At 42.8% G+C, this 11,617-nt stretch overlaps 1 protein-coding gene across 2 annotated transcripts in view; it reads left to right on the top strand.

The window, feature by feature from the left end:
• Nucleotides 1–8,117: 8,117 nt before the first annotated feature.
• The window catches only part of CD83 (CD83 molecule), a 28,250-nt gene continuing 24,750 nt past the window's right edge, over nt 8,118–11,617 (top strand). The window contains exons 1-3 of one of the 2 annotated variants that reach the window (XM_063632891.1): nt 8,118–8,257; nt 8,498–8,588; nt 9,496–9,609. The gene's annotated coding sequence lies outside the window, so the exon portion shown is untranslated. Of the gene's footprint in view, nt 8,258–8,327; nt 8,589–9,495; nt 9,610–11,617 lie in introns of those variants that run through there. The other variant, XM_055264070.2, reaches the window with a different exon arrangement.

Genomic DNA, 11,617 nt, shown 5'->3' with positions numbered 1-11,617 from the left:
CATCTGTACATCACCATCATCGAAGACAAAAAGTACACAAAACCACAAAGATGGGGAAAAAACAGACCAAAAAAAACTGGAAACTCTAAAAAACAGAGCACCTCTCCTCCTCCAAAGGAACGCAGTTCCTCACCAGCAACGGAACAAAGCTGGATGGAGGATGACTTTGATGAGTTGAGAGAAGAAGGCTTCAGACGATCAAACTACTCTGAGCTACGAGAGGAAATTCAAAACAATAGCAAAGAAGTTAAAAACTTTGAAAAAAAAATTAGAAGAATGGATAACTAGAATAACCAATGGAGAGAAGGGCTTAAAGGAGATGATGGAGCTGAAAGCCAAGTTTCGAGAACTACGCGAAGAATGCAGAAGCCTCAGTAGCAGATGCGATCAACTGGAAGAAAGGGTATCGCTGATAGAAGATGAAATGAATGAAATGAAGAGAGAAGGGAAGTTTAGAGAAAAAAGAATAAAAAGAAATGAACAAAGCCTCCAAGAAATTTGGGACTATGTGAAAAGACCAAACCTACGTCTGATTGGTGTACCTGAAAATGATGGGGAGAATGGAACCAAGTTGGAAAACACTCTGCAAGATATTATCCAGGAGAACTTCCCCAATCTAGCAAGGCAGGCCAGCATTCAGATTCAGGAAATACAGAGAACGCCACAAAGATACTCCTCGAGAAGGGCAACTCCAAGACACATAATTGTCAGATTCACCAAAGTTGAAATGAAGGAAAAATTGTTAAGGGCAGCCAGAGAGAAAGGTCGGGTTACCCACAAAGGGAAGCCCATCAGACTAACAGCTGATCTCTCAGCAGAAACTCTACAAGCCAGAAGAGAGTGGGGGCCGATATTCAACATTCTTAAAGAAAAGAATTTTCAACCCAGAATTTCCTATCCCGCCAAACTAAGCTTCATAAGTGAAGGAGAAATAAAATACTTTACAGACAAGCAAACGCTGAGTGATTTTGTCACCACCAGGCCTGCCCTAAAAGAGCTCCTGAAGGAAGCACTAAACATGGAAAGGAACAACCGGTACCAGCCCCTGCAAAAACATGCCAAATTGTAAAGACCATCGAGGCTAGGAAGAAACTATAGCAACTAACGAGCAAAATAACCAACTAACATCATAATGACAGGATCAGATTCACACATAACAATATACACGTTAAATGTAAATGGGCTAAATGCTCCAATCAAAAGACACAGACTGGCAAACTGGATAAGGAGTCAGGACCCATCAGTGTGCTGTATTCAGGAAACCCATCTCACGTGCAGAGACACACATAGACTCAAAATAAAGGGATGGAGGAAGATCTATCAAGCAACTGGAAAACAAAAAAAGGCAGGGGTTGCAATCCTAGTCTCTGATAAAATAGACTTTAAACCAACAAAGATCAAAAGAGACAAGGAAGGCCATTACATAATGGTAAAGGGATCAATTCAACAAGAAGAGCTAACTATCCTAAATATATATGCACCCAACACAGGAGCACCCAGATTCATAAAGCAAGTCCTCAGTGACCTACAAAGGGACTTAAACTCCCACACAATAATAATGGGAGATTTTAACACCCCACTGTCAGCATTAGACAGATCAACGAGACAGAAAGTTAACAAGGATATCCAGGAATTGAACTCAGCTCTACATAAAGTGGACCTAATAGACATCTACAGAAGTCTCCACCCCAAATCAACAGAATATACATTTTTTTCAGCACCACACCACACCTATTCCAAAACTGACCACATAGTTGGAAGTAAAGCTCTTCTCAGCAAATGTAAAAGAACAGAGATTATAACAAACTGTCTCTCAGACCACAGTGCAATCAAACTAGAACTCAGGATTAAGAAACTCAGTCAAAACCGCTCAACTACATGGAAACTGAACAACCTGCTCCTGAATGACTATTGGGTACATAATGAAATGAAGGCAGAAATAAAGATGTTCTTTGAAACCAACGAGAACAAAGACACAACATACCAGAATCTCTGGGACACGTTCAAAGCAGTGTGTAGAGGGAAATTTATAGCACTAAATGCCCACAAGAGAAAGCAGGAAAGATCCAAAATTGACACCCTAACATCACAATTAAAAGAACTAGAAAAGCAAGAGCAAACACATTCAAAAGCTAGCAGAAGGCTAGAAATAACTAAAATCAGAGCAGAACTGAAGGAAATAGAGACACAAAAAACCCTTCAAAAAATTAATGAATCCAGGAGCTGGTTTTTTGAAAAGATCAACAAAATTGATGGACCGCTAGCAAGACTAATAAAGAAGAAAAGAGAGAAGAATCAAATAGATGCAATAAAAAACGAAAAAGGGGATATCACCACCGATCCCACAGAAATACAATCTACCATCAGAGAATACTACAAACACCTCTATGCAAATAAACTAGAAAATCTAGAAGAAATGGATAAATTCCTGGACAAATACACCCTCCCAAGACTAAACCAGGAAGAAGTTGAATCTCTGAATAGACCAATAACAGGTTCTGAAATTGTGGCAATAATCAATAGCTTACCAACCAAAAAGAGTCCAGGACCTGATGGATTCACAGCTGAATTCTACCAGAGGTACAAGGAGGAACTGGTACCATTCCTTCTGAAACTATTCCAATCAATAGAAAAAGAGGGAATCCTCCCTAACACATTTTACGAAGCCAGCATCGTCCTGATACCAAAACCTGGCAGAGACATAACCAAATAAGAGAATTTCAGACCAATATCCTTGATGAACATTGATGCAAAAATCCTCAATAAAATACTGGCAAACCGAATCCAGCAGCACATCAAAAAGCTTATCCACCATGATCAAGTGGGCTTCATCCCTGGGATGCAAGGCTGGTTCAACATACGCAAATCAATAAATGTAATCCAGCATATAAACAGAACCAAAGACAAAAACCACATGATTATCTCAATAGATGCAGAAAAGGCCTTTGACAAAATTCAACAACCCTTCATGCTAAAAACTCTCAATAAATTAGGTATTGATGGGACGTATCTCAAAATAATAAGAGCTATCTACAACAAACCCACAGCCAATATCATACTGAATGGGCAAAAACTGGAAGCATTCCCTCTGGAAACTGGCACAAGACAGGGATGCCCTCTCTCACCGCTCCTATTCAACATAGTGCTGGAAGTTCTGGCCAGAGCAATCAGGCAGGAGAAGGAAATAAAGGGTATTCAATTAGGAAAAGAGGAAGTCAAATTGTCCCTGTTTGCAGATGACATGATTGTATATCTAGAAAACTCCATTGTCTCAGCCCAAAATCTCCTTAAGCTGATTAGCAACTTCAGCAAAGTCTCAGGATACAAAATTAATGTACAAAAATCACAAGCATTCTTGTACACCAATAACAGACAAACAGAGAGCCAAATCATGAGTGAACTCCCATTCACAATTGCTTCAAAGAGAATAAGATACCTAGGAATCCAACTTACAAGGGATGTGAAGGACCTCTTCAAGGAGAACTACAAACCACTGCTCAATGAAATAAAAGAGGATACAAACAAATGGAAGAACATTCCATGCTCATGGGTTGGAAGAATCAATATCGTGAAAATGGCCATACTGCCCAAGGTAATTTATAGATTCAATGCCATCCCCATCAAGCTACCAATGACTTTCTTCACAGAATTGGAAAAAACTACTTTAAAGTTCATATGGAACCAAAAAAGAGCCCGCATCGCCAAGTCAATCCTAAGCCGAAAGAACAAAGCTGGAGGCATCACGCTACCTGACTTTAAACTATACTACAAGGCTACAGTAACCAAAACAGCATGGTACTGGTACCACAACAGAGACATAGATCAATGGAACAGAACAGAGCCCTCAGAAATGATGCCACATAGCTACAACTATCTGATCTTTGACAAACCTGACAAAAACAAGAAATGGGGAAAGGATTCCCTGTTTAATAAATGGTGCTGGGAAAACTGGCTAGCCATATGTAGAAAGCTGCAACTGGATCCCTTCCTTACACCTTATACAAAAATTAATTCAAGATGGATTAAAGACTTATATGTTAGACCTAAAACCATTAAAATCCTACAAGAAAACCTAGGCAATACCATTCAGGACGTAGGCGTGGGCAAGGACTTCATGTCTAAAACACCAAAAGCAATGGCAACAAAAGCCAAAATCGACAAATGGGATCTCATTAAACTAAAGAGCTTCTGCACAGCAAAAGAAACTATCATCAGAGTGAACAGGCAACCTACACAATGGGAGAAAATTTTTGCAACCTACTCATCTGACAAAGGGCTAATATCCAGAATCTACGATGAACTCAAACAAATTTACAAGAAAAAAACAAACAACCCCATCAAAAAGTGGGCAAAGGACATGAACAGACACTTCTCAAAAGAAGACATTTATGCAGCCAAAAAACACATGAAGAAATGCTCCTCATCACTGGCCATCAGAGAAATGCAAATCAAAACCACAGTGAGATACCATCTCACACCAGTTAGAATGGCCATCATTAAAAAATCAGGAAACAACAGGTGCTGGAGAGGATGTGGAGAAATAGGAACACTTTTACACTGTTGGTGGGACTGTAAACTAGTTCAACCATTGTGGAAGTCAGTGTGGCGATTCCTCAGGGATCTAGAACTAGAAATACCATTTGACCCAGCCATCCCATTACTGGGTATATACCCAAAGGACTATAAATCATGCTGCTATAAAGACACATGCACACGTATGTTTATTGCGGCACTATTCACAATAGCAAAGAGTTGGAACCAACCCAAATGTCCAACAACGATAGACTGGATTAAGAAAATGTGGCACATATACACCATGGAATACTATGCAGCCATAAAAAATGATGAGTTCGTGTCCTTTGTAGGGACATGGATGAAACTGGAAAACATCATTCTCAGTAAACTATCGTAAGGACAAAAAACCAAACACCGCATGTTCTCACTCATAGGTGGGAATTGAACAATGAGAACTCATGGACACAGGAAGGGGAACATCACGCTCCGGGGACTGTTGTGGGGTGGGGGGAGGGGGGAGGGACAGCATTAGGAGATACACCTAATGCTAAATGACGAGTTAATGAGTGCAGGAAATCAACATGGCACATGGATACATATGTAACAAACCTGCACATTGGGCACATGTACCCTAAAACCCTAAAGTATAATAAAAAAAAAATAATAAATAAATAAATAAATAAAGACTGCATCCAACCAGATAAGGACAAAAATAAGCACAATCTTCCACTATCATTCTTCACCGGAGGACACTGCAGCCATAAAAAGGGCAGGAGCAGGACTTCAGCACTTGAAACAGTGGTTTTTTGTTTGTTTGTTTTGTTTTGTTTTGAGATGGAATTTCGCTCTTATCGGCCAGGCTGGAGTATAGTGGCGTGATCTCGGCTCACTGCAACTTCTGCCCCCGGGGTTCAAGCAGTTCTCCTGCCTCAGCCTCCTGAGTAGCTGGGATTAAAAGTGCGTGCCACCATGTCCAGCTAATTTTCGTATTTTTAGTAGAGGTAGGGTTTCACCATGTTGGCCAGGCTGGTCCTGAACTCCTGACCTCTGGTGATCCACCCGCCTCAGCCTCCCAAAGTGCTGGGATTACAGGCGTGAGCCACCACACCCGGCTGAAACAGCTGTCTTAATCAACACTGTCTTGCTGTCACTCAAGATAAGCTCCTTGGCATCTGCCATGAAAGCCTCTACCCACATCAAAGGTGTTCCTTGCAAGACCACTGGACTGCCTGGCCCAGACCCGGAGATTATTTTTGTCTCTGTTGCTCTTCATGGACTGGTTCAGTAACCCCTTTTTCCCATTTCTTTTCTCTTGATGTTAAATGTTATTTTGTTTGTTGTAGATGTTTAACCCATAACATTTATGTATTGATTAGGTGTACTATTATGTATAATTTGCAATATAGACTGACTTGTGAAGTGGCTTCAGCCTGTGTGCCTGTGACTCTGACTGCCTAGTGAATAGGAAGTGCTAACGAGAATTGCCTCCTTGGGGACTTGATGTAGCTAGTGGCTTTTGTGATTGAAATAGCATCAATAAAAGTCTGTCAATGTGAAAAGACACAAATGTGCATGGACCTGGTTACCTCTGATCTTGCACCACTCATGAGACAAACCCAAGGTCAAGAGGTGGGGGAGTTATTCCCACCCACAGCTCAAGGGCACAGCAAATTTATAAGGCTTGTGTGAGTAAAGAATTAGCTCTACCCAAAGAGAGGTCTGACCTTTGCCCTTCACTACTGGGAGGTAACCCTTAGGCTCCTGGAATATCAAGACTGATAGAAATGTCTTTGTTTGTCTAGGGGCATTGGCTACTTGACAGTCTAAAAATATGATTTGCAATGGAGGCATTTGGTGGAGGTGATGTTAGCTCTGCCTTTGGAGGAACTAGAGAATCACGTCAGCCACGTGGGCAGTAGTGATTGAGCTGCAATAAAAACTCTGGCCACCGAGGCTCAGGTGAGCATCCCTGCTTGGCAATATTCCATGCATATTGTCACACATCATGGCTGGGAGGAGGTACCACTGTCCATGACTCCATGAAAAGAAGATGCCTGGAACCTCCACATTGGACCTCTCTTGGACTCTGCCCTAGGCTTCTCTTCCTCGGCTGGTTTTAATCTGTATTCTTTCTCTGTAATAAATGGTAACCATGAGTATAACAGCTTTCAGCCACTTCATGAGTCCCTTCAGTGCATTATCACACTCAAGCATGGCTTTGGGAACCCCTCAAACTTGAATTGATGTTGGAAGTGAGGGTCCCATGACTTAACATTTGGCCTCAACTCTCATAGCATGGAAACAAGGAGTTGTGAAAATGAAAGCTGATAATGCAAATTGCCACAATATTTCTCTCAAGTACATCTGTCTTCATTGATACATCCATTCAGCAAACATTTATTGAGCACCTACTACATGCCCAATGCTATTCTTGGACCTGAGACTAAAGGAAGTGAATAAGACATGGCCTCCACATTCTAATGGAGGAGAAAAAATATACCTAGGCATACAAATATGTGCGATAATGTCAGATTGAGAGAAGTGATGTGGGGGAAAATTAAGACAAGGTACAGGGATGATGCAGGGCTTAAATCTTTTAGATAGATGGTCAAGAGAGACTCTTCTGGAAGAGTAACATTTGAATACACTTGGGTGAAATGAATGAGGAAGTTGGGCTGTGATTCTGGGCAAGAAGTTTCTAGAGAGAGACGAGCAAGCTCAAAGGTGCAGCAAGAAGCATACAAGCAGGAGATTTCAGCATAGAAGTTCCTGCCTTTAAAAAAAAAAAAAGGCAGCCTGGCCTGGTGGCTCATGCCTGTAATCCCAGCACTCTGGGAGGCTGAGGCAGGCAGATCACCTGAGGTCAGGAGTTCAAGACCAGCCTGGTCAACACGGTGAAACCCTGTCTCTACAAAAATTAGCCAGGTGTGATGGCAGGTCCCTGTAATCCCAGCTACTCGGGAGGCTGAGACAGGAGAATTGCTTGAACCTGGGAGGTGGAGTTTGCAGTGAGCTGAGATCACACCATTAAACTCCAGCCTGGGCAACAGAGTGAGACTTCATCTCAAAAAAGAAAAAAAAGAAAAGAAAAAAGAAAAGAAAAGAGAAGAAAAAAGAAGAGAAGAGAAGAGAGAAGAGAAGAGAAGAGAAGAGAAGAGAAGAGAAGAGAAGAGAAGAGAAAAGGCTTGCTTTACATGGTCTTTGAAGGACTGTGTTGTGCCTGTGGAAAGACTTTCCACTAAAGTGCCTCAAATCAAGCCTGAGACGAATATCTCTGTGTTTTGTTTTTGTGTCACTTGCTGGATTATGCGGTTTCTTCCTCATGTTCAACAAAGGAATTGTTTCACCTCCCTCTTTCCTCCTTGGCAGGGGATGGGCACTCTCTCTACAGGCTTTTAGTTTCTAAGAGAAAAAAAGAAAGCAAAGACAAAGTACGAGAAATAAGAGTTATTTCTATTTATTTGGTTCATTCGGTGAACAAACAAGCCCATAACTGGAAAGTACAGGGTGACTAAGAAGTAGCCCTCAGGGAAAAACCTGATGGGAAATTTTATTTAAAAACACAGTTTACATAGCCACATTTTGGGCTTTCCTTCCAGCCCTTCTGTGGTTCTCAATGGCCCATGGGTGTTCAGGCCTTAATGCTGGGGAGTGCTGCGAGCAGTGAAGGGTGTTCGCGAAGGTTCTACTGGCTTGAGGGAAGGGCTGTGGTAATGGGAAGCCGAGACCTGGAGGTCAGCAGGTGAGAGCTCTCCATTGGGGTTGCTGGGGAGCGGAGAGTCAGAAGGGGCTGAGCACAGAAGGCTTGACTCTCGGCCAGAGCTCAACAAGGGGCAGCTGCTGCCGTAGTCCGTGGGCAGGCCTAGGTTAAGTGCGTTCTTTTCACTCAAAAGCCCTTCTCTGGAAAGGAGGCTCAGAAGGCACACTTGGGGCAGAGGGGAAACCCCGCCTTCCCCTTTTACAGAACTTCCTCATCCTGCAGATCAGTCCAGCCAGGAAGTCAGGCTGGGTGGAGAGCTGGCTGCCTGGGGAGTACCATGGGTTTTGCCCCCATCGCTGGCAGCAGTCATCAGGTGAGCTATTTCCAGCCTATCACAAACCTCTTTCTGCCTATTTATGATCCATTCAGCATCTGAGAGGTGTCTAAGGCAGAGAGCAGAAAAGTGTTCACTGGCCCCCCTCCCTCGGGACGTTTTCTTAAAGGGCATGCCTTACTCTCATTTCCTTTTTCTCCTAATCCTCTCTTCTCCCCTGAATTCTCCCGTCACTAGTTCTCTCCCTCCTTGTAGAACCACCTTCTGCTCCTGCATCCCAGTCCCCTCAGATCCTCAGTGAGAAACTGTGTAGAACTCCAAAGAGGCAAGCAAGGTCCACTGTGAGAAATGGTATTCAATGGCCAGGCACGGCAGCCCATGCCTGTAATCCCAGCACTTTGGGAGGCTGAGGTGGGAGGATCACTTGAGCTCAGGAGTTCGAAACCAGCCTGGGCAACATAGTGAGGCACTCCCCCAGCAACTCCAGAAAATAAAGGAAACCGTATTCTATTGTGTAAACTTCTTGAGAATGGTCTTTTCTTATGCATCACTTACCAGCTGCTTAGTGAATGTTTAATAGTGAATTAAACCTTCCCTCTCTCCACACCCGTTCCCCATGAGTCCCTGCCCTGGGAGGGGCAGGTGAGAGAATAAAACATTCTAGAGCTTTCTCCCCTGGCTCCCAAACTCTGACCAGCTTCTCAAATGTCTAGGTTCACAGTGTTCTGCCATGCTCAGTCAGGACGCTCTCTGAGATAAATTAAATGACGAAGCCCTGGCCATGATGCAAATTGCAATCAGACAGGAAGGTTTGAGGGTCAGAAGAAGGGGAGAGGGCCCTAGCTAGCTTTGTTCCTTGACCAAGGTTACCATAATGCTTGCCTTGGCAGTGAGAATGCGTAACCACAATGTTTTCTAATGATTTTGGGTTTTTCTCTTTTTATAGTCACAGCAGAGAAAACATGAAGGTGACAACTAGTGGTTTCAGAAAGGCAGGAAGCTCTTCCTCTGCATTCACCTTTCTTTTCCCTTTTCAATGAAAGCGAAGATCAACATACAGGTAAGCTCCTCTCATACGTTCGAGGAAGAACACAAGTCGGGACTCAGAGCTACTGAATTTCCACTCCCACTCCCACACCCACGCCCACGCCTACGCCAGACACGCTGCGAAATACTGTCTGGTTTTTTATGGTAAGGTAGCCTGTAGTTAGCCTCAAAATGCTTCCTCAGGAATGGCCTCATCAGAAATCTCTTCATACTCAGTGTGAGGACATGACGAAGAATATGCTACGTGTGAAAATACACCTTGGCGTTCAGCTCTGTGGGTTAAGAAGGGGTTCCTGTGACGGCAAGCTTTTGGGTTATTGAGCAGCAGATTGGATACTTCTATTCTTTAACAGCATAGGTTTCCATGTAATATGAAAAACAGCTGTTGCGAATTTGTAGAAGTGCTGAATCTAGTCTAATAAATGCCTAGCTGCACCTGCAAGAAAGTAAGGGAAGGCTGAAGGGTCAAAAATGGAGGAAGAACTATGACCAGCCTGAGCTGCCCCTGGGGCTGCTGGAGGTAAGGTTGGGGAGGACAGTTGGCCAGGCTGGGAATCCAGTTTGGGAATATTAATTCACTTTAGAATTTATTAAATCAAGGAGCTTAGGCTTTCATGACCAGCAGGCACACAAGAAGGGGCTTGGGCCCCAGAAGAGTAGGGAGTTGGAACTGAGAGCCTGGTGTAAGGATGAACTGAAAACCATTGCCTGCTTACACAGGGAGATGACAGGGAAGCTTGCTTGAGAAAAAGAAAAAAAGCTCCCCTTAAAATTAGTTTATAATAATTAATGTGCCCTCGCATGGATATGATATTTAAATTTATATTACTAGAGTGGTCTAAGACATGTCCCACCAAGAAATTAATATAAAGTTCTGTCACACGCCAACAATATCCTTGGGAACCTGGCTGAAACAAAAATAAAACCTTTCTGGGAGGCCATACATCCATCCTAGGCCTCCTAGCATATCTTCATATGAAGTCCCAACTAAAGATTAACTTACAATTAAAAACTACCATACAGTCCTGGAGTGGTGGCTCATACCTGTAATCCCAGCACTTTGGGAGGCTGAGGTGGGTGAATCACCTGAGGTCAGGAGTTCGAGACCAGCCTGGCAAACATGGTGAAATCCCATCTCTATTAAAAATACAAAACTTAGCCGGGCGTGGTGTTGCCCAGCTACTTGGGAGGCTGAGGCAGAAGAATCGCTTGAATCCGGGAGGCAGAGGTTGCAGTGAGCCGAGATCGTGCTGCCACACTCCAGTCTGGGAGGCAAAACCAAAAAAAAAAAACCCAACTACTATACACATGAAAAAAACAATCCCCCAAAACCAATAGTTAGTGAACAAAACAAAAAACAATATGAAACAGCCAACAACTTCAGATAAAATATAATTATCAGGTAGATTAAAAATAAGCATGTTTAAAATGAGAAGTCATAAAAGAAGTATAATAATAATAATAAAGAACATAACAGAATAAGACATCAAAAAGATTAGACTCAGCTACATAGGAAATCAAATATAACTCAGAAATTTAAAAATTATCATTTAAAGCTTACGATGTTAAACCAAATATTATATATTACCAAATAAATAACTAATGAATGGAAAGAAAGATCTGAGGAATCTTCAGAAGCCTGTGCAGAGAGATGAAGAGACAGAATATGCAGAGGAAGGGCTTACTGACAAGGAGTGTGGACTGTGAAGGACAACCACATCTGTTAGATGTTCAAGACATGATAAATGAGGACTAATGAAAGTTATGAATCACAGCAGGTTAAGGAACATGAAATCCTCTACTGGACACAACACAGTATAACTAAAAGAAGACCAGCCGGGTGCGGTGACTCATGTCTGTAATCCCAGCACTTTGGGAGGCCAAGGCAGGCGGATCACCTGAGGTCAGGAGTTCGAGAACAGCCTGGCCAACATGGCGAAACCCCATCTCTACTAAGAACACACACAAAAATTAGCTGGGCATGGTGACACGTGCCTGCAGTCCAAGCTACTCAGGAGGCT

The sequence above is a fragment of the Symphalangus syndactylus genome, chromosome 23 (assembly GCF_028878055.3).
Source record: "Symphalangus syndactylus isolate Jambi chromosome 23, NHGRI_mSymSyn1-v2.1_pri, whole genome shotgun sequence".
In the NCBI taxonomy this organism is placed as follows: domain Eukaryota; kingdom Metazoa; phylum Chordata; class Mammalia; order Primates; family Hylobatidae; genus Symphalangus; species Symphalangus syndactylus.
Note: the sequence above shows the minus strand (reverse complement) of the source record. Positions and strands in the feature narration are given on the sequence as shown.